Source organism: Rhinatrema bivittatum, chromosome 11 (genome assembly GCF_901001135.1).
Source record: "Rhinatrema bivittatum chromosome 11, aRhiBiv1.1, whole genome shotgun sequence".
NCBI classification, from domain to species: domain Eukaryota; kingdom Metazoa; phylum Chordata; class Amphibia; order Gymnophiona; family Rhinatrematidae; genus Rhinatrema; species Rhinatrema bivittatum.
The window spans coordinates 86997795-87016158 of record NC_042625.1 but is presented as its reverse complement, the minus strand read 5'-3'; positions in this window follow the sequence as shown (position 1 = coordinate 87016158).

Below are 18364 nucleotides of genomic sequence, written 5' to 3'. Positions count from 1 at the left end.
GTTATCACAACTCAAATATCAGTGAGCGTGGTTTTGGGCAACAGCCTCACTAATGTTGGTGCTGGGGTGTTACGTTAAGTATTGATCTTGCAGAATTTAAGAGGAAGATAAGAAGGCCTGAAATAACCCTACCTGCAGAGATGGTGTAATGGGATAACTTAGCCTGAGTCCGACTACTCTGGCTGAGGATGTATTTAGAAGTTAGGGCTGAATGGATTCAAGGTTTTCAAAACAGACACACAATGCGTGATTGTGGCTACTGTGAGAAAATAAGTGGCAAATACACGCATAAACGTAACATACTATTGTAGCAATTTTCAAAAGCCCACTTTCTCGAGTACAGTGCATTTACATGTTTAAAACCCAATTTTAAGCATGTAAATGCTTTTTAAAATCATGCCCCAGGTGTATAGAATCTGTAGTGAAAGCCTGGACTGTGTTTTGGGAACACTGCTTGCATTTCTCATAACATAGTTGCAGATATGCAGATAGAAAGGATATAACTGGCAGAGGGACAGACAGAGTTCTGAGTGAGCAGACTGATTCCTTGGAAATGTAAGCACGTATTTACATATTATCTTTAGTAGTTATTATTAGCAATTAACTCTTCTGTGTTATCTGGTTTCATTTATTCCCTATTTTATCATTTTATTGCTCAAATAAACGTAGTATAAAGACCTGGAACTGAGTGAGAGAGCGCGTGTTACGTGTGTTTATATTGGGCAAGCTCACAAGCTAATCCCGTCTGCAGGTGAGGGCCATCTCTGACCAGGTCAGTGGATGTGTTTTTACATTAGCTGAGCCCTTGGGGTTGGAGCCCCCCAGGTAATAGTCCAGGGTTTGCGGACCAAACTCAGAACAGATGGTGGAAGCCAGCAGGGTGGCAGATTGCAGAGATGTGGATGGCAGTGGTGGGAAAGAGGTTGAAGAGTTTGGTGGAAAGCATTGGAGGTGGGGGTGAAGAGCTAATGTTAGTTTGTAGATGGGAGTTTGTATACTGGAAGGGCCGGGGGAGCCTGGTCTCACTGGGCCCATGATAATATGGGCGCCAGCCGGGCTCCTCCAGTCGGATGCTCGGGGGGCAAGAGGGGCAAGGGGGAGAGTTGGGATGTGCGTCCTGGTGCTCCGCCACCCCACAGCGTTGACAAGGCGGGGCTGACTCAGGTCGACCCTTGGGCTGTGGTTGGTCGGCCTCGCCGCGTCATCGTGTTTGAATTGGGGCTTTAAAAAGGGGCGGAGCTGTTGTGCCCGCCCCTTTTTGGTGCGCGCAACCGGCCTGATCCCCTCCCTCTCTCCCCTTTTTTCTGTGTGTTACGGGGCTTGTTTGTCGCAGCTTGGGGGGGTTAAGTGGAGTGACCAGAGCCAGGACTCAGTTGGAGTGGGATTTAGAGCAAGGAACCCGCTAGGTGGCGGGCTTTCTTGTCTCTGGCCTCAGCTGCGTGTGACTGGGTTCAGTCTCATGCTGGGGACCCCTTGCTGGGGGCTGTGGTGGGGGTCCCGGTTAATGGCGGGATGCTGCTGGTTTGTGCAGGTCTGGTGGCCTGCGGAGGGGTCATTGTGCTGGGGCGCGGCAGAAGATCCCGGGGTGGGAATTTAGAGTGATAAGTTGACTCTGGTGGTTTATTGTAACAATAAAGCTGCGGCCTTGTTTGAATTCCAAAATTCGGTCTTTGAGTGTGATTTCTATACTAAGGATGTAAGGAGCCGATGGGAGGGGACCATCAGTGCTGGCTGCCCATATTATCACCAGAAGAAGAATCTGAGCTGCTGATTGATCTTTATCTGCCTTCATTTCCTGTCTTACTCTGGGATGGAGGACTGGGCAGCACAATCCGGCAGCATGAAAGTTTCCAAAGGCTTAAGGAGTGGGAGTGGGAATGAGTCGACTACAATTCACAGTGATCTGCTATCGTTGTTCTGCTTTTCTTTCTTATTATTGTTTCACCCTGAGAAACTCCCACAATACTTTGTAACCCGAGTTAAAACAACAGGGCAGACTTCTCTATTTCCTTGTGACCTAGAACCAGGGTGGCCACCCAAACACATGGCTACAAGTTTGCTCCAGGTGGTGAGGAACACATTGAGCTGGTCCTGGCTTTACTCCTACGGCATTGTGACTTGTACTCCTGCTTTTCTTAAAAAGATGGATGTCCCAGGTGCTGGTGGAGTGAGGGGTAAGGGGGAAGGGAATGACTTAGAGCAGGGGTAGTAATACAATGGAGGTAATGCATGCAAATCTATCTCAGGCATATTTATTGTGGATATCCTGAAAATCTGGCCTGGTTGTGGCTCTTGAGGATCGGAGTTGGCCACCCCTGACAGAGTCTTCCACTGTCCCACCTCAAGTCCTGATCTCTTCTTTTTAACTCTTTTCTTTTTCAGAGCAAGCTCAGCAACATTTCGCCCATCCCCTGGCCTGGCTGTAGAGCAGGGGTTCTCAACCCAGTCATTGGGACACAGTCAGGTTTTCAGAATATCCACAATGAATATGCAGGAGAGAGATTTGCAAGCAGTTTTAACTCTCTCTCATGCCTGCTTACTAGGGATACCCTCAAAATACAACTGGTTGCTGGTCCTCAAGGACTCTAGAGCTCGCTGAATCAAAACTAAAGCGGAACAGGAAGGCACCACCTCCAAATAAAAAGGGGACCCGTATTGGAAGCAACACAGCAATTGCTTTTCAGCCTTCTGAATAGATCTCCAGAGTCAGATGCATGTGGCACCGGAAAAGCTAATTAGCAACAAAGCTCTCCCTTAACAAAAGGAGACTAAACAAAAAGGAAGAAGAGTCTCCCAGGAAGAGAGGTTGGCGAGGAAGTGGATAAAGAGGCCACCTGCAGACCACAATGGGAGAGGCTTTGTCTGATGCCCCCATTAGCTGAATAGAGATGAAGCTTAATAGGGTTATTCTTAGAACCAAATGGCTAATTTTGTAAATTACTTAAATGTGAAGATGTTTCCCAAATAGCCTGCCTTTTTTGTTATGAGCTGAATGGCTCTGCCCCGTAAACAACAAAGACCTTGTTTTGCAGTTGTTGGGGTTTTTTTTTTTTTTTTAAGTACTGGAGTAAAATAGAAAATGATGTATATATTACGGCATTGATTCCACGTCAGTGTGATAGCTGGACCCAGTCCTTGGTTTTCTAACTCCCAGCCCAGTCTGCTCCTGCAGAATCCACCAGGAATGGGGCAAAGTGGAAAACCAGGACTGGATCAACATCTCATGGTAACATGGAACTAGGCTGGCAGCACTGGAAAGGGTGATCAATTTAAAAGCAACAGACACTTCCTTTTCAGAGGCTGTATGATACCTCTGACACCTTTCAGGCTTGTTTGCCAAATTGATATTCAAAGTAGGTCAGAAAATATCTCATGGCATTCTGTATAGGCCCATCATGCTACCAAGAGAGGTTCACTGGCTTAGTTATGTATATCTGCAGAGCAAGAGACGGCTTTAGCAGACACAATGTGTATGCACAGAACTGCAGCAGTGGTGCTCATGATCCATATCAGAAAAAGAAGCATTGCCAATGGGGAGATCTGATAACCAGCCAAAACCACAGGTGCCAGGTGCCAGGTGGGGCTGAAACTCAGGTAGAAGGGAGAGAACCTGTGGGAACAGGAAAGATATAATATTGGGGGTGACAATTGTGGGCTAGGATAGGAAGGATCAGAAACAACTGTCACGATGCTGAGATAAGAAGAAACTGGTAAACAAAGAAATTCTCTATAGAAGCAGCTAATGTGCAGGCAGAAAACTGAAGGAGCTCCGGCAGTGACAGTCAGGCCCTTCCCGGTATTTTGTCTTATTTTGCATACTAATAAATGCTCCTTACCTGACTAAATACTGAGTATGCTTGTCTGTACACAAGCCTTCAGTTACTTCATCGGTTTCAGGTTGAGTCTCATCACCCCAAAACTCATTCAGGTAGCTAACAGGAGCACTGCTAGTTGATGCGTTTTCAGCCCTTTCACCTGGCAATCAGGGACAAGACAAATCACCAAGATTACCCCTTTTTGATCTTATTTATATGTTATTCCTCAGGAGATATTGGTATTGGAGGCTTATGAAAGTTTCTCCTACTCAGCCTCTCTCACCATACATAAAATGAGCCACTGATGCACACTCACCTATCTGGGACATTCCCATTCCAATCACTAAAAAGCTCAATGCAAGAAAAGCAGACATTATGGTAAAGGAGAAAAACACAAGAATGGCATTGCTAACAGACGTGTGAGTTCTAAGCAATGGAAAGAGAGATCATCAGGTACCTAACAGTGCAGTCAAGAGACCCAGAAAATGTAGCAGAAAGACGTGGAAATAGTCCCAATTGTATTGGATGCCAGCAGCCTGAGTAAGATTAGGAATCTGCATTCATTTCTTCAGTTTTGGGTGAAAGAAAAGAAATAGATGCCTGTAGTCTTAAAACAATCCTTTATTGCAGTGGAGACACAAGGGTAGCCCGACTCTGGCCGAGTTTCGCTGTTTCAAAACGGCTGCCTCAGGGGCTTACAATAATCTTCTTGAATTCATTAGTTATATATCGACTAAGAATATAATGTGATCATAGTCCATGTTTGCCTTTGCTAGTGGAGTTCTGCTATCGCGAATGCTTCAAGACGCAACATAAGAGATCATACAGCTCTTTATATGATCACATTATATTCTTAGTCGATATATAACTAATGAATTCAAGAAGATTATTGTAAGCCCCTGAGGCAGCCGTTTTGAAACGGCGAAACTCGGCCAGAGTCGGGCTACCCTTGTGTCTCCACTGCAATAAAGGATTGTTTTAAGACTACAGGCATCTATTTCTTTTCTTTCATCCTGACGGCTATTATAGATCGCCTTCCTTCGTGCTTTTTGGGTCCTTCAGTTTTGGGTGTACATCATGCATACCTCACTGACTTTCTAGTACACGTGAAAAATGGACATCAAGCGTGTAGCTTTAATAATGAGTTATGCACATGATATCCATTTTTTCATGTATACTAGAAAGTTGGCGAGGTACTGAGTACCTGCTGAACAGATGTAATGAATGCACATCCCTGATTAAGAGGGACTTCTAAGTGCACCTTGATATGTTGCCTCTGCGTATTATATCTTATGAACTGCAGAATGAAGCTCTTTTGCACAAGTTGCAAGTAATGAGGTGAGCACTAGCATTACATTTGAGAGACTTAGAGCTGAAAATCCGGCAGTAATGGGGGGTGGGGGTGGGGGCGAAGCGGGGGGCGGGCCTGCGAAAGCCGACAGCCATCACACCACTGCAGTGCGCTGGCTGCCGGCTTTTGCACCAAATAACTACACCATAAAAGGTGTAGTTATTCGGTGCGAAACTGGCGGCGATAAAGGTCCTTACCTTTCGCCGCCAGCAATGTCTGCGCAGTGTCGGCCCCGGTGCCACCCCGACTCCTCCTCTTCCGGGGCTGACTCCGCCCCCATTTAGTGATCGCATGCGATCGCTTTTGAAAATGATCCCCTAAGATCCTATCTAACATATCCTGGCTTATGAGTGACATTTATTCCTGCACCATGAGCCCAAAGCAAACCCATCTGGAGACATTGCCCCTCATGAACGGCTGCACCAAGGCTCTGAAAAGGAGATTTTTGTTTGTTTTACACTGGGAGGAAGAGGAAGGCACGCACATCTTTCTTTCCAAAGCCTAGGAGAAATAGAAAGCATGCCTAGAAGCAAAACACAACAGAGATGAGAAGCAGGAATCTAGTAAATCTGTGGTTTAGTAAGAGGATCAATACTTTTTCTAGCCTGGAGAAGAGGTCTATGGTAGAGAGGAAGAGTCACATTTTACTGAGAGGGTAATGAATGCTTGAAGAGGGGGTTCACTCAGAAATGTGCAGCAAATTCAAGGTAAAACTCAAACCAGGTGACGCTCACTCTAGTTTGACTTCAATGGAGTTCTCAGATTTGCCCCCAGATTTGTCCAAGGAAGAGGGGAGGAATTGTTGCCATTTGCCCCAAGACAAATGTATATAGATTCAATGGAATCTTCTGCAGATTGGCCAATTCATGGGAGGCAATGGCATAGAAGGATGTGTGTGGGGAATAAAAATGAAGATTTGTCTAAGTCAAAGTGGTACAAAATGGAAATAAAGAGAGTGAAGGAAGAGCGCTATAAGGCAGCTGCTGCAATACATTCTTTAAAGGAAAAGCCTTTAAATCGGGAGGTAGAATATATAGATTGTGATGTGCTTGCCGAGTTTTTGAGCAAACGATTTGCTAATTTTCAAATCTGAATGTAGTAGAGAAGTCAGTTTAAAAAAAAAAAAAAAGACACTGCTCCCATAACTTTTTAAATGAATCTGGATCAATTCTTGCTCCATTGAAGTTTGCTGGGTCAGAAACAAAGGACAGTGGTAAGGGCAAGGGAGCGAGAGGAATGCAGGTTGAGTAGGGTGAACGGTGACAAAATAGTTGAATAAATTGGGCAGCCAGGATGGGCAATATGATCCTTATCTGATGACAGCTGCTGTATTACGTTGAACACCATGGTTCATATAGTTCATATAGCTCTGCTTAACTCACCAGAAAGTACTGCTCAATTTACGTAACAGTCAACACAATTTGAGCTCTCCAGCTGAAAAAGTGTGAAATAAATGATGATGATGAAGAACGGAGAGTATTTTTTAATGGTTTTTATTGAGATTAAAATTGAAAACTAAACAGAATAAACCAGAATACAGTAATGCATCTTAACTAAGTGCAGAATAATAGACTAATACAAACATTAAAGCAGGTCACAAATTCCAGGAAAAAGCCAGCCAGTATGAATTAAATACAGGTGATGAGGTCATCAAGGGAAAGTCAAATTCTGTTATATTTCCTGACCTTAGTTCTGTCTCTAAAAGAGTGGTTTCAAAATGAAAATGTGCTTCTGGGAGACCAAAAGCAAAGATTTCCACTGTTGCAAACACTTGTGAAAATGAGACTTTTGACGTTTAATCTTCCACCAGTTGCCAGCTTGAGTATAAGTCTCACATGAATGAACAGAGGACAGACAGATTCAGAACATTTCCGTGTTGTTCTAGGAGTGCCAGCCTTGCCTGATGAGAACCAGATGTGTACACAGGGATCCTCTGGATCCAGTATGTGAGTCATATCCCCAGCCCTAGCATCCTTAAGGATAAGCACATCAAAGATAAACTTGGAACGAAAGTCTAGGAAAGTAGAAGATGCAAAGCCAGGGCGCCTGGAGAAGCCTTCTGATGTTAAGGCAGAAAGTCTCTGGTTGTCTTTGCTCTGTCCTTAGAAATGTAATATTGTTGTCTGTCAGCAAAGGCTAAGGCCCTTCTATCCTCTGAGCACATTCTCCCACTCACATAGTGGTGTCAGTTTGAGAGTTGCACAAGATGGAGGCAAGCAGCTTCTGCCTGGTCTGACTGCAGGAAGGTGGGAGGGAGGATAGAGAAGAGGCTGCAGGGATGAGAATGGAGAGGCTCCTTCCTCCCTCTGGCAAACGGAAGAGCCACCTGTCCTGTCAGGTAAAGGACCCTGAGCTCCTCTGATGGAAACACTTCCTCGTCCATCCTTAGTACTTATTCTAATTGGCTGAAACACCTCAACCAGTTTTGCTGTGGTTTGTCTGAACGGGCCCCATTCACGGCATACAGCTGTGACTTATGGAACTCCAGCTGTGTTTTCTCTGCTTGTGCGACATCCTTACACCACCTGCTGGTAATTGTTTGCTGACTCAAGTAGGGACGCACAACTGCAACTAGTGCCACCTACACAAATCAGACCATGCAACCACCCAGAGGGTGAAACGAGATGGCATGATCTGTAAGCTGAGACATTAAGCAACCCAAAGTGTTTGTAAAACTAAAAAAATCCAGATTGCAAGGAATTCAGCGAAAGTAGTTTTTGCCTCCTTCCTGCACCCTTGCTCACCAGGTCAGACAGCAAAGTTCAGCAGCAGAGCTCGAGATGCTCCAACCTTGTCAGGAACGGACATCAAAGCCTCTGTAGATCAGATCTCAGGCTTGCAGGAAAAGGATTTTTACTCACGCAGTCACGTTCAGGTAGGAGGGGAAGAAATGTTCACTCCAGTAGCCTTGAGACAGAGCATACACGAGCGCCGAGGCGTTGTGTGTTTGAGCCTCTCGGAAAGGTTTACTGGAAATCGATTCTGAGATGGGAGGCAGGGAAGTGTTAGCAGCATCCTCTGTGACCTTCTGCGTAACAGCAGAATGGAGCAAAGCTCAGCTCCTGGAGCTTCCTGCCTTCAAAAGTAATTCATAGAAACATAGAAACATAGAAATGACGGCAGAAGAAGACCAACCGGTCCATCCAGTCTGCCCAGCAAGCTTCACACATTTGTTCTCATACTTAACTGTTTCTCTTGGCTCTTAGTAACCTTATGTTCTAATTCCCTTTTCACCCCCACCATTAATGTAGAGAGCAGTGCTGGAGCTGCTTCCAAGTGAAATATTAAGTTTGATTAGTTGGGTAAGCGGCAGCATAGCTCTCTGCCATGAAGCAGAGGGCAATGCTGGAAATGTGTGAAGTATCAGTTTTTCTTTTCCCCTGTCATTGAAGCAAGGAGTCATGCCGGACATGCACCGAAAGTGAAGAATGCCTTGAAAGTCACATTAACTATCATCAAATATTGAAAAGCCTAATAATTGGTAATACCTATAAGCCCATGAACCCATCCCTGTTTTTTTTTCTTTTTTTCTTTTCTTTTTTTAATTGGGAGATGGATGCCCTTCATCCTTCTACTCTGTGAAGGTGGACACCTACCACCGGCCACTGGCATCCCGCTCCGTGAATGCCTCTGTGGCTACTGCCGCTCCGTGCAGTATTTTACTACCTGCTCTTTATATGCGTCCTCTAGAACTGATGGATCCCATCCCTGGGTTTTTTTATTATTTATTTAATTGGGAGATGACAGCCCTCCATCCTTCCGCTCCGTGAAGGTGGACACCTACCACTGGCCACTGGCATCCCGCTCCGTGAATGCCTCTGTGGCTACTGCCGCTCTGTGCAGTATTTTACTACCTGCTCTTTATATGGACACCTACCACTTATTAAATGAATTGTGTGAGAAGAGTCGTATAATGCATGCAAATTCAGTTTTAAAGACTGAGCTCTCATTCCAGAGTGAAATCTTTCAGAACCTGTATTTTTAGAAGAGCCATTGTTGGAGCTTCCTGGCTCATAGAGCTTATACGATCTGCTTTGGATGGCAGGGAGGCGAAGTGATTTGCTGAAGGTTTACACAAAGAAGGGAATGGAGCTTCAGGTTCACCTGTAGTTTAGGCTTCTTCTCCACAGGCCGCTGGAGAAGCACTTGCAGCACTGGCTCGAGGCAGGGCAGGGTAGAGTGAACACCAGCGGGGCCTGGAATTAGTAACTTGTGTCTTACTCTCAGCCCTAAGAGGTTGCCACTGCAGGCTAGGGGCTGAACCACAGAGGCACCACTGCTGTTTATAAGATGGACAGCAGGACAAATTTCATAGAAGGAATAACAGACCTCAGTTTTCTATTCCACGTGGACACCTAGACCACAGGTATCTTTTCCTGCAGACTTTGGCACAGAGTGCCTGCCTCCACCTTGAAACCTGCCGTGGGTACAACGTGCCCATGCACTCTTGCTTCTGCTTTGGATACACTTTCTACAGAAAATAGCTGCATGTAGACTTGAAAGTACAATCCCCACATGTTATTGTAGATACAAAGCAACGAGGCCCCTAGGAACCTCTCCTAAACATGGACCATCACATGTTCATTTAGCTTTATCGAAGGACGGCAATTTGTAGACAGGCCAATTTACATGCATAAATGGCTTTGAATATTTTCCGCCGTGTAGGCTGAGCAGTTCTAATAAGGGATGTGCAATATTAACAAGGTAGAGTCTCAAGTGGTAAGGGGTGTCAATGAATCTGTCACATTTCACAAGAGGACATAAAGAGTTATTTCTCCTTGGCTGGTAGGGTCCTAGTTGAGGTAAATATGAATGAATGCAATGTAAAATAAGACAGAGCCGTTATGGGGTTCAGGTGACAGGTTGCAAGTTGGATGGTTACAATCCGATGTCTGCATCAAGTGCTATGGAGCTTGATTCTCCTCAGCAGAAGTGCACTGAACATGTAGAGTCAAGGGATTTTGAGTGGAAGAGATGTCTCCACTAGACAACGTGATAGGTAGGATGATCCCGCAGAGCTGAGAGTGACTGCTGCTATTAGGAGAAGGCTGCAAGGGGACAGACCGTGGAGAAACATTAGAAAATATCTGAGAGGGAATAAGTTGGTAGATGCATGGAACAGCCTCCTTAGGTAGGTGGCAGAGACAAAAATAGTAACAGAATTCATTTCATGAGCACAAATGATCCTTTTTAATCTCTTCTCCCAGAGACACACTCAATGGGGCCGATGCAATATTGGGCGCTGAGCTCAGCGCACTGATAAACGTGCGGTTGGGCGTGTTTTGGATGTGCTAGATATACGCCCATTGCAATATCAGATTAGCGCATCCATACTGGCGTGTAGCTAATAGCGCTCATTACATGCAAATGCCATGTTAATGAGGCTATTAGCTGGTACCCCCGATGTAAAAAAAAAAAAAAAAAAAGTGTGCCCGATGAGCACATTTTAACCCTCAAAAATTAACACCAGCCCAGAGCTGGTGTTGAGGCACCCCGAGCCATGCTCAGAAAAGCAAAAATCCAGCTTTTCTGTGGTTCCTCCTACTTAGTATCATTGTGATATTAAGCAGGAGGAACCATAGAAAGCTGCAACATGAAAAAAAAAATTCTTGGCAGCAGTCAGGTTAGGAAAAGGGAAGCTCAATTTATGAGTGTCCATCTTCCTAATCCATGGCTGTGCACGGGTTAGGATATCGGACGCTCGGAAAATTGAGTGTCCGTTTTCCTAACCTGTGCACAGCAACTCCTCCTGGGCGCTCGATGCCATGGATGCGCTAGGGAAATGCATTTTATCCATTGCGCATCCCTTTTAGTGCATCAGCTCATTTGAGTACGCATTCAAAAAACATGTGTCCAGGTTAGAAGGACATTTTTTGTGTGCGTGATATTGCATCAACCACAATGTACCTAGCGAAGGTCCTGGACCAGGGATCATGCCCCAGGGCTCAGTCTGAAACCCTGAATCTGGCCACTAGGTGTCACCCTTGAATGATGAGCATGAGGATCCTTTCTTGTGAAGGGAAAGATTGAGATCAGCTGGGGGCTTATTGCAGTGCAATAGGAATAAAATTGGGCAGACTTGATGAGCCTTATCTGCCATCATGCTTTTATTTTTCTAAACTATAAAAATAAATAGAATGAGTAAGTGGGAAGTAAGGGGAGAAGAATCTGCAACCTTGGCTTTCACGAAGTAGTCTTGTTGATTTTAAATTAATTTTCTATACTGAATACATTCAGCAAAGCCTTTTATTTGGTTTGTCTGTGTGTTTTGACTAGATTGAGGGCTGGGCGTTTCTCTTATGTTTGTCTGGTACGGTACATTGTCCATCCAGAGCAATAGTAGTAGAGTGAGGAACATATGGTGCAGGTTTGGGGATGGCTTCCATGATGTCTATACCTGACAAAGCTGATGTGCAAAAAGAGAGTCGAGAGCCACCCCATAACACATTCGTTTGACTATTTGAGAGAGTGGGAGTTTCCTAGCCCATGTTTCATGGGTTTACCAATTCAGAAACTCCCAGAATCCTTTAGGACAACCAAAACAAACTCACCTCTTCCTGCTGACAACAGAACAATTCAACAAGTAACAACACTGCAGAGCAGGCGCAGATGAGGGAGGGCAGAAAGAATGGGAGGCAATGGGAAAAGAGAGCCTTACACTCCCATTCATCTCATCGCCACTCAGATGAACACGTCAGCATTCCCGTCTTCGACGACTCTGAGAGTAGCAAAGTCCCCTCCATTTCCACCCTAAACCCAGTCTACTTCAAACAGGAAGAAAGGTCGATCCCCCGCCATATTGCTTGACCGAGCAAGGTCTGGCTTTGAGTGACCTTTGCCAGCAATCCGGCATGTGCTAAGTCAAGGCAAAACTCTTTCTGCTTCAATCCAGCACTGAAGGAACTGAAACCTACATATGTCAAGTCACTACCAGCCTATGTGTCCTAAGACTTCCAGGCAGCTGCCAGTATATTCTTGGCTGGATTTCCAGCACAAAATGCAGACGTCCTCAGACCTGGAAACTTCCAGTCTTCAGCAGAATTTACTTCTCCCCCCCTCCCCTCCCCAAACTCTGGATTTCTATAAGTATTTCCTTCTAAATTAATTTATGGTGTTTTAAAACAAAGTCATTTTAAAGCAAATGGGTTTTTTTTGCCAGAAAAATAGATTATCACCTGACTGTATCTGTGTTTTGTTTTGCATATTTAAGAATCATTTAACAAAGTACATACAGAGACAATAGGAAAAAGGTTTTCTGCTTCTAAACAGCCTAATTTTGTTCTTCTAAGGGGCAGCTTGACTTTCAGAACATGACTTTCTCTCTTAGGGCATGGTCGTAATAAACGTGGGCACCTTTTATCCGAAAATAACACAAGGAATGCGAGGAATAAAATATATTGGGCCAGCTTGATAGTTTGGTACAGAAGGTCTTGGTTTGACCCCCGAGTTGAGCCTCTCACTCCCCGGGTTGGCCAAAGCTGAGGATGGCATGGAGACAGCGTTCAAGGCCCCCAGGGTAGAAGGGAGTTGTGGTCCTTGAGTAAGGTTGACACCTAGTGACCAGATTCAGGGGTCTGGATTGCAGGATTCTGCAGGAGCCCTGCGACATGGCCTCTGGCCCAGAAGCATTGCTGCAATGACCGAACTAGATACGATGGGGGATATAAAATAGCAGGAACGATACTGGATAGGTGCGAATAAAAAGCTCAAAGTACCAGGATTCCCAAACTGGTTCCAATTGAGCTGGAGACCTAAAGAAACAGAAGGAAACTACAGGGTCATAGCCCCCCAGAACTAAAACATATTTGTTAAAGAAAAAAAAAAAAAGGAAAAGTTAAAATAGAGAAAGACGTTTAGGGGAAAGGGGTGAAGCAAGATGGTGGAGGATTGAGGAATGCCTTCCCATGGTCTCAACTCCAGAGATGAAAATTGTTTGTCGTGCCTTTTGTTGGATACCAAAACAAAGATACCAACCGCAGCCATTTCCCACAGTGGTGAAAGACCAGATGGACACCGGCAGAGTGCTGCAGCCCTGATATTATAATATCAGAAGGCTCGCTGCTGTTTGAACCCCTGCTGAAGGTTCCCCTAATGTTCTGAATCAGAAGCTGGTACAGCTACTAAATTAGACTTTGTGCCCTGTAAACGATTGGAACAGAATTAGATTTTCCCAAGCATATACCTTACAAAGAGTAACTCTGAAGCATGTCTAGCAATGCAAGAAGGGACAGACACTGCAGTCACCTTTGTGATGGAAAGATAGAAGCTATTACATCTCGCTGCACCAGAGTGAGCTGCTGCCTGAAGGCTCCAGAAAGAGGAGATTAAGCAGAGAGACGTTCAGGGTCAGAAAAATAATTCATGTAAAAAAAAAAAAAAAAGCATTCAGAGGGGAGGATGTCAAGCCTGTGTCTTCAGGGTTCCCATCTCTATGCCTCAGCCATAGGGAATGCTCTGCCAGTCCTGTGAATGTCAGGACATTCTGTCACCTAATTAAAGATCAAGAACAGCGTAAAGATAAGGCTATGACTTTGGATCGCTCTTGGGCTGGTAGGAGAGGCAGGTTCTCATGAAATCCCTACTTTGTTCAAGCTGCCTAGGAATAAACCCGAGAGAAGTTATGTGCCAGCAATATGAAATGAATCATTCTCCTTTTCATTTGGCCTCATTTAACTTACAATAACTATTTAAATGCAAATTAAATGGTTATTTCAAAATTGTGTGTTTAAAATAGGACTTAAAAAAATGTGCTCTTTGGAATATTTTTCCTGTAATTTGATTAATAATGATGTGCTGTCATCCAGATCAAACAAGGACATGGTTAGCATTAAAATGTACCTGCTTTCCTCATTTGGGCAGTATTGGGCAGGAGGGGAGAGAGTGCTGTAGGGCCCGGCTGAGGTGCATTGGCAGAGCGCTGCATGAACAGGCGGTGGAGGAGGCTCTTTACTGGAATAGGAGGGGATGCTGTGGAGCAGGACTGAGAACAGTGCCTGTGGAAGGGTGTCCAGCTGCCCTAGGCATGAAGTCTCTCTCACGCTCTAATCGCACCTGACAAACCACCCCAGTTCCTCAAAGAAATACATACCCAAAAACTGAAAACACCCTCTAGTTCCGCGCCTCATCTAATCTTGTCTTTCCTTTCAAAACTGCCTCCTTTACCGGCTACCTTGCCGCCCCTGTCCACTTCCGGCACCCTTGGCCACTGCCGGCCCTGACTGAGATGCATTACTAGCAGAGCTGTGTGTATTTCGTGGTCAGTGAGCATGGTGTGATCAGCATATGACCTCACATTTAAATCTGGTTACATTTCTAAACGCTTAAATTCGTGCTCAGGTGGCACCAAATGGAGAAGAGCTGGGACACTCCAGGCAATCTTCTGATCGTGCTGCAGGGCCGCTCCTGCCTTCACCTAGGCCTCTGTGTCCCAAGCTCCTCGGTGTGCAGAAGAGGACGTGCCTTGCTGAGAGCAGTATTTGCATCTTTTGCTTTTTCAGCCTGCAGCGTGCAGTTTGGAGCAGGCCAGGATAAAAGTAAGGCTTTAAGGAGTACCCGTGTTTGGCTGAAATGGTTCTGCTGTATTCTGGCATGCACCTTATGAGTTAGCATTCCCATATGGATCCAGGTCATCAGGAGAAGGCTGACTCAGTCCTGGTTTCACCCTCACAGTGCATACAGGGGCTTATGGAATCTGAAGAAGCAGCTCTGCGTCCTGCATGACTGAAAGAAAGTGGCCCAGTTTATTGGTTCAGACTCAGCTCGGGTGGACCTTTGACATAGTCATTAGCATCTGAAAGGCCTTTGATTGCCTCTTTGAAATGAGCTGGTTCTGGTTTCAGCCCAGTACCCTGAGGGCAGGTGACCTCAGTTAACATTTGGCCTGCATCAGCAGTTTCAGGAGAAAGACCACAGTAGGATTTAGCCTGTAGAGGCAACAGGGCACCAAAAACTAGAGAGCAATGCCATCCTGGGTCACTGACACAGAGTCACCAAATCTACTGGCTGGGAGATAAAATGATCCTCTCACCCATCCAGAGAAGGAGTCAGGGACTCTGGCAGAGCAGTGTGTGAGGGAAGCTTGCACTGCTGCTACCAGTCTGTAAAATCCTTACAAGTCCATATATGTAATACAGCGAACCCTGGAAAAGTTGTTGAGAGCAGTCTGGACCAGTTGATGGAACCTAGTCACTTAGCAAGTCCAAATTCAATAAGCTGGCAATTTGAGGTGGCTTTTAATCTTGTATTTTGCATGGTTTACAGAAGGTTTTTGTCTTGGGCGGTGGCATTGGAAACGTTTGGATTTCTAGTCTGGATTTTTCATTTACCCTGTGACAGAGGAGACAAATGGGAACATGAGAAGGCCAAGCCATTCTGATCTTAGAGTAAAAAAACACTTGGGAAATTCTACAATCTCTCTGACAGCGTCTTGTGGTTTTGGGAATAGGAGTTGTCCCCATACTGCTGCTTGGAGGACCATTTTGCTATGTTAGGTATAATAGCAGAGAACAGATTAAAGCAGTTACCCAGCTCAATCATTAATCATTCTCTAACAAGGGCACCATTCTTCAAACTGCACCATTATTTTGATTACTGCCACATATCCTTGGCTGTCTGTACTTATTCATCTCTGGGTGTTATTTCTACTTTTCCTTTTTTCAATTTTGTGTTAAATGTTACAGTAAGTAACCAAAATAATTTTGCACAAAAAAGTACCCCAAGGCAACAAAGATAAAATATAACCAGAAATATAAGCAGATTTTAATGAATGTGAAGGACCAGAATTAAAATCAAGAAAGAAATAAATATGTTCAAAATTAAAACATGAAATAGAATGGCTCCTGTTAATTGCACAATCCCATGCAGATATAACCAGAAGAAAAAGCAGAGTCAGAGCTACACAGCAGAAATTTTCCTGGATAAAATTAAAGAAAATGCCCCCGAGTCCAACCTGGCACCTAGCTGGTACTTCCACTGGAGCTCAGGACCAGGCTGAACACCTTTTGCCTACATGCCAAGAAGCATCTTCTCCTCTTCTGTATATCAGAACAAATGTGGATATAATTTAGGAATGGCCTAGTGGTGAGAGCGGCAGGCTGAGAGCCAGGGAAACCAGGATTCAAACCCTACTACTCCCACTGATGCTTAATGCCACCTTTACAATCTATTGCCCCAGGTGCTCACTGACTAGCTAATTTTAAAAAGAACATGCATGCGCCCATAAAGACGCATACTGGCATGCGAGCAGAGATAAGCTGCAATTTTATATCATGCGCACACATACGCGCATATAATTTAAAATACCCCGCCGCACATATGGGCGCATGATCTTCAGAGGTGGCTGGAGTAAATGTCCCATGCATATTACCAGGGCTTTAGTGGCTTTTACGCATATACACTCACACAAGGGGAAAACCAGTTTTTGCATGTCCTTATGGGGTAGAAAGAGAATATGACACTATATAGATATAGATATAGATATATATATATATATATCTACCACTACAAGAGGGGCACTTTCAACTCAGGGTGGGTTTGGGGTAGGGGGTGTTACATTGGTGCACTACAGACCCTTGTACCCTGGCCATGGGGAAGGGAATGAAGGACTTGAACAGGTAAATCAGTAAAGAACTGATTTATTTACTCTCTCAGACAATAGAAGGGTTAGGGGGCACTCCATGAAGTTAGCAAGAAGCTCATTTAAAACAAATCAGAGAAAATTCTTTTTCACTCAACACTTAATTAAGCTCTGGATTTCATTGCCAGATGATGTGACTATGGCAGTTAGTGTAACTGGGTTTAAAAAATGTTTGGATAAAGTTCTTATGATTCAAACCCACTCTGAGCTGAAAGTGCCCCTCTTACAGTGGTAGATATATATATAGTGTCATATTGTCTGTCTAGCAGAGTCTCTCTCTCTCACACTCACTCACTTCCCCCCCCCTCGAGTATATAAGGGTAGCTCTGCAGTTTTGAAAATCCCTAAAACTTGAAATCTCCAGATTTGTTTCTCATCAGGACTAAAGTTACGAGGATAACACACTGATGCGTGACATGGTCAGCTTTTCTAAAGTTGGCGTTACGTGCCTAACTTTTGGCCCCACCCATGAACACCCATTCCCTGCCCCTTTTCCACCCCCTTGTTCTTGACATACGCATGGGTATGTATACATGTTCTTTGTGGCTTCTTAAAATTCGCGTTGCTTGTATGGGGCCGTTTTTGCACACGCCATGCTTTTAAAATCTACCTGTGAGATTGTGAACTCTCTAGGGAGGGACCTACCTACTGCACCTTGGTCTCGGATAGGCAGGTAATTGAACTGAAATTTCAGTTTTTGAAAGAGCTCTTCAAAACCCTGTTCCAAGCAGGTTCCAGTGTATGGATAACCAAAAGCCTGGACATTTTGACTCCTGTGGTCGTAGATGCAGAGTCTTCCAAAAATTAGCTAAGCCAGGCATTGCTTGAGCCTCTTCCATCACCTTCTTTTTAGGAAGAACGTAAGTTTTAATCAAAGGCAGCAAACCTGTAGGTGAAATTTTAAACAGTCCAACATGTATTACCTACAAAGAAATTTAACACAAGGGAAATTAACAGCTTTCAGGTTCCTGGAGCATGAAGCAGTTTCCAAAGATTCTTGCTTTCTTTAGAGAGTCATGTTATCTTAACTAAGACTAAACTGACAGTTTTAATAGGAGATTGTGATTCCAATCTGTTCACCCTTGGTTCAGGAGTCTGAACAGACAAAGCTAAGAAGGAAGTTCTATTATCTAAGTCTGAGGTGGAATTCATTGAAGATTGGTAAGGTCAGAAAGGAGCACGTGCCTTGTATTCAGCAGACATTTCCAGAGCATGCACAACGTGACTTCGGGAAAATGTAATGGTATTTGCAGAAAGCCAACAGGCAGTTCAGTCAGACATGGCTTGAAAAAGGAACATGGCTCAAAGGAATAAGATGAAGGCTCAGGGCTTGGAACAGGCAGGTAGCAGGAACAAGAACTCCAGAGACCAGGGACAGGAACTTAGAATTCAGACTCAGGAACTTAGACTAAGGACTCGGAAGAGACTCCAAAAATTTAAACCAGTGGCGAAGACTAGGATAGGATTCTGAAGACTAGGACTGAAGACTTGAACTCATGATAAAGGCTTGGACACAGGAATGAAGACCTGGACTGAATACTTGGAAGCAGGAACTAGAAGACG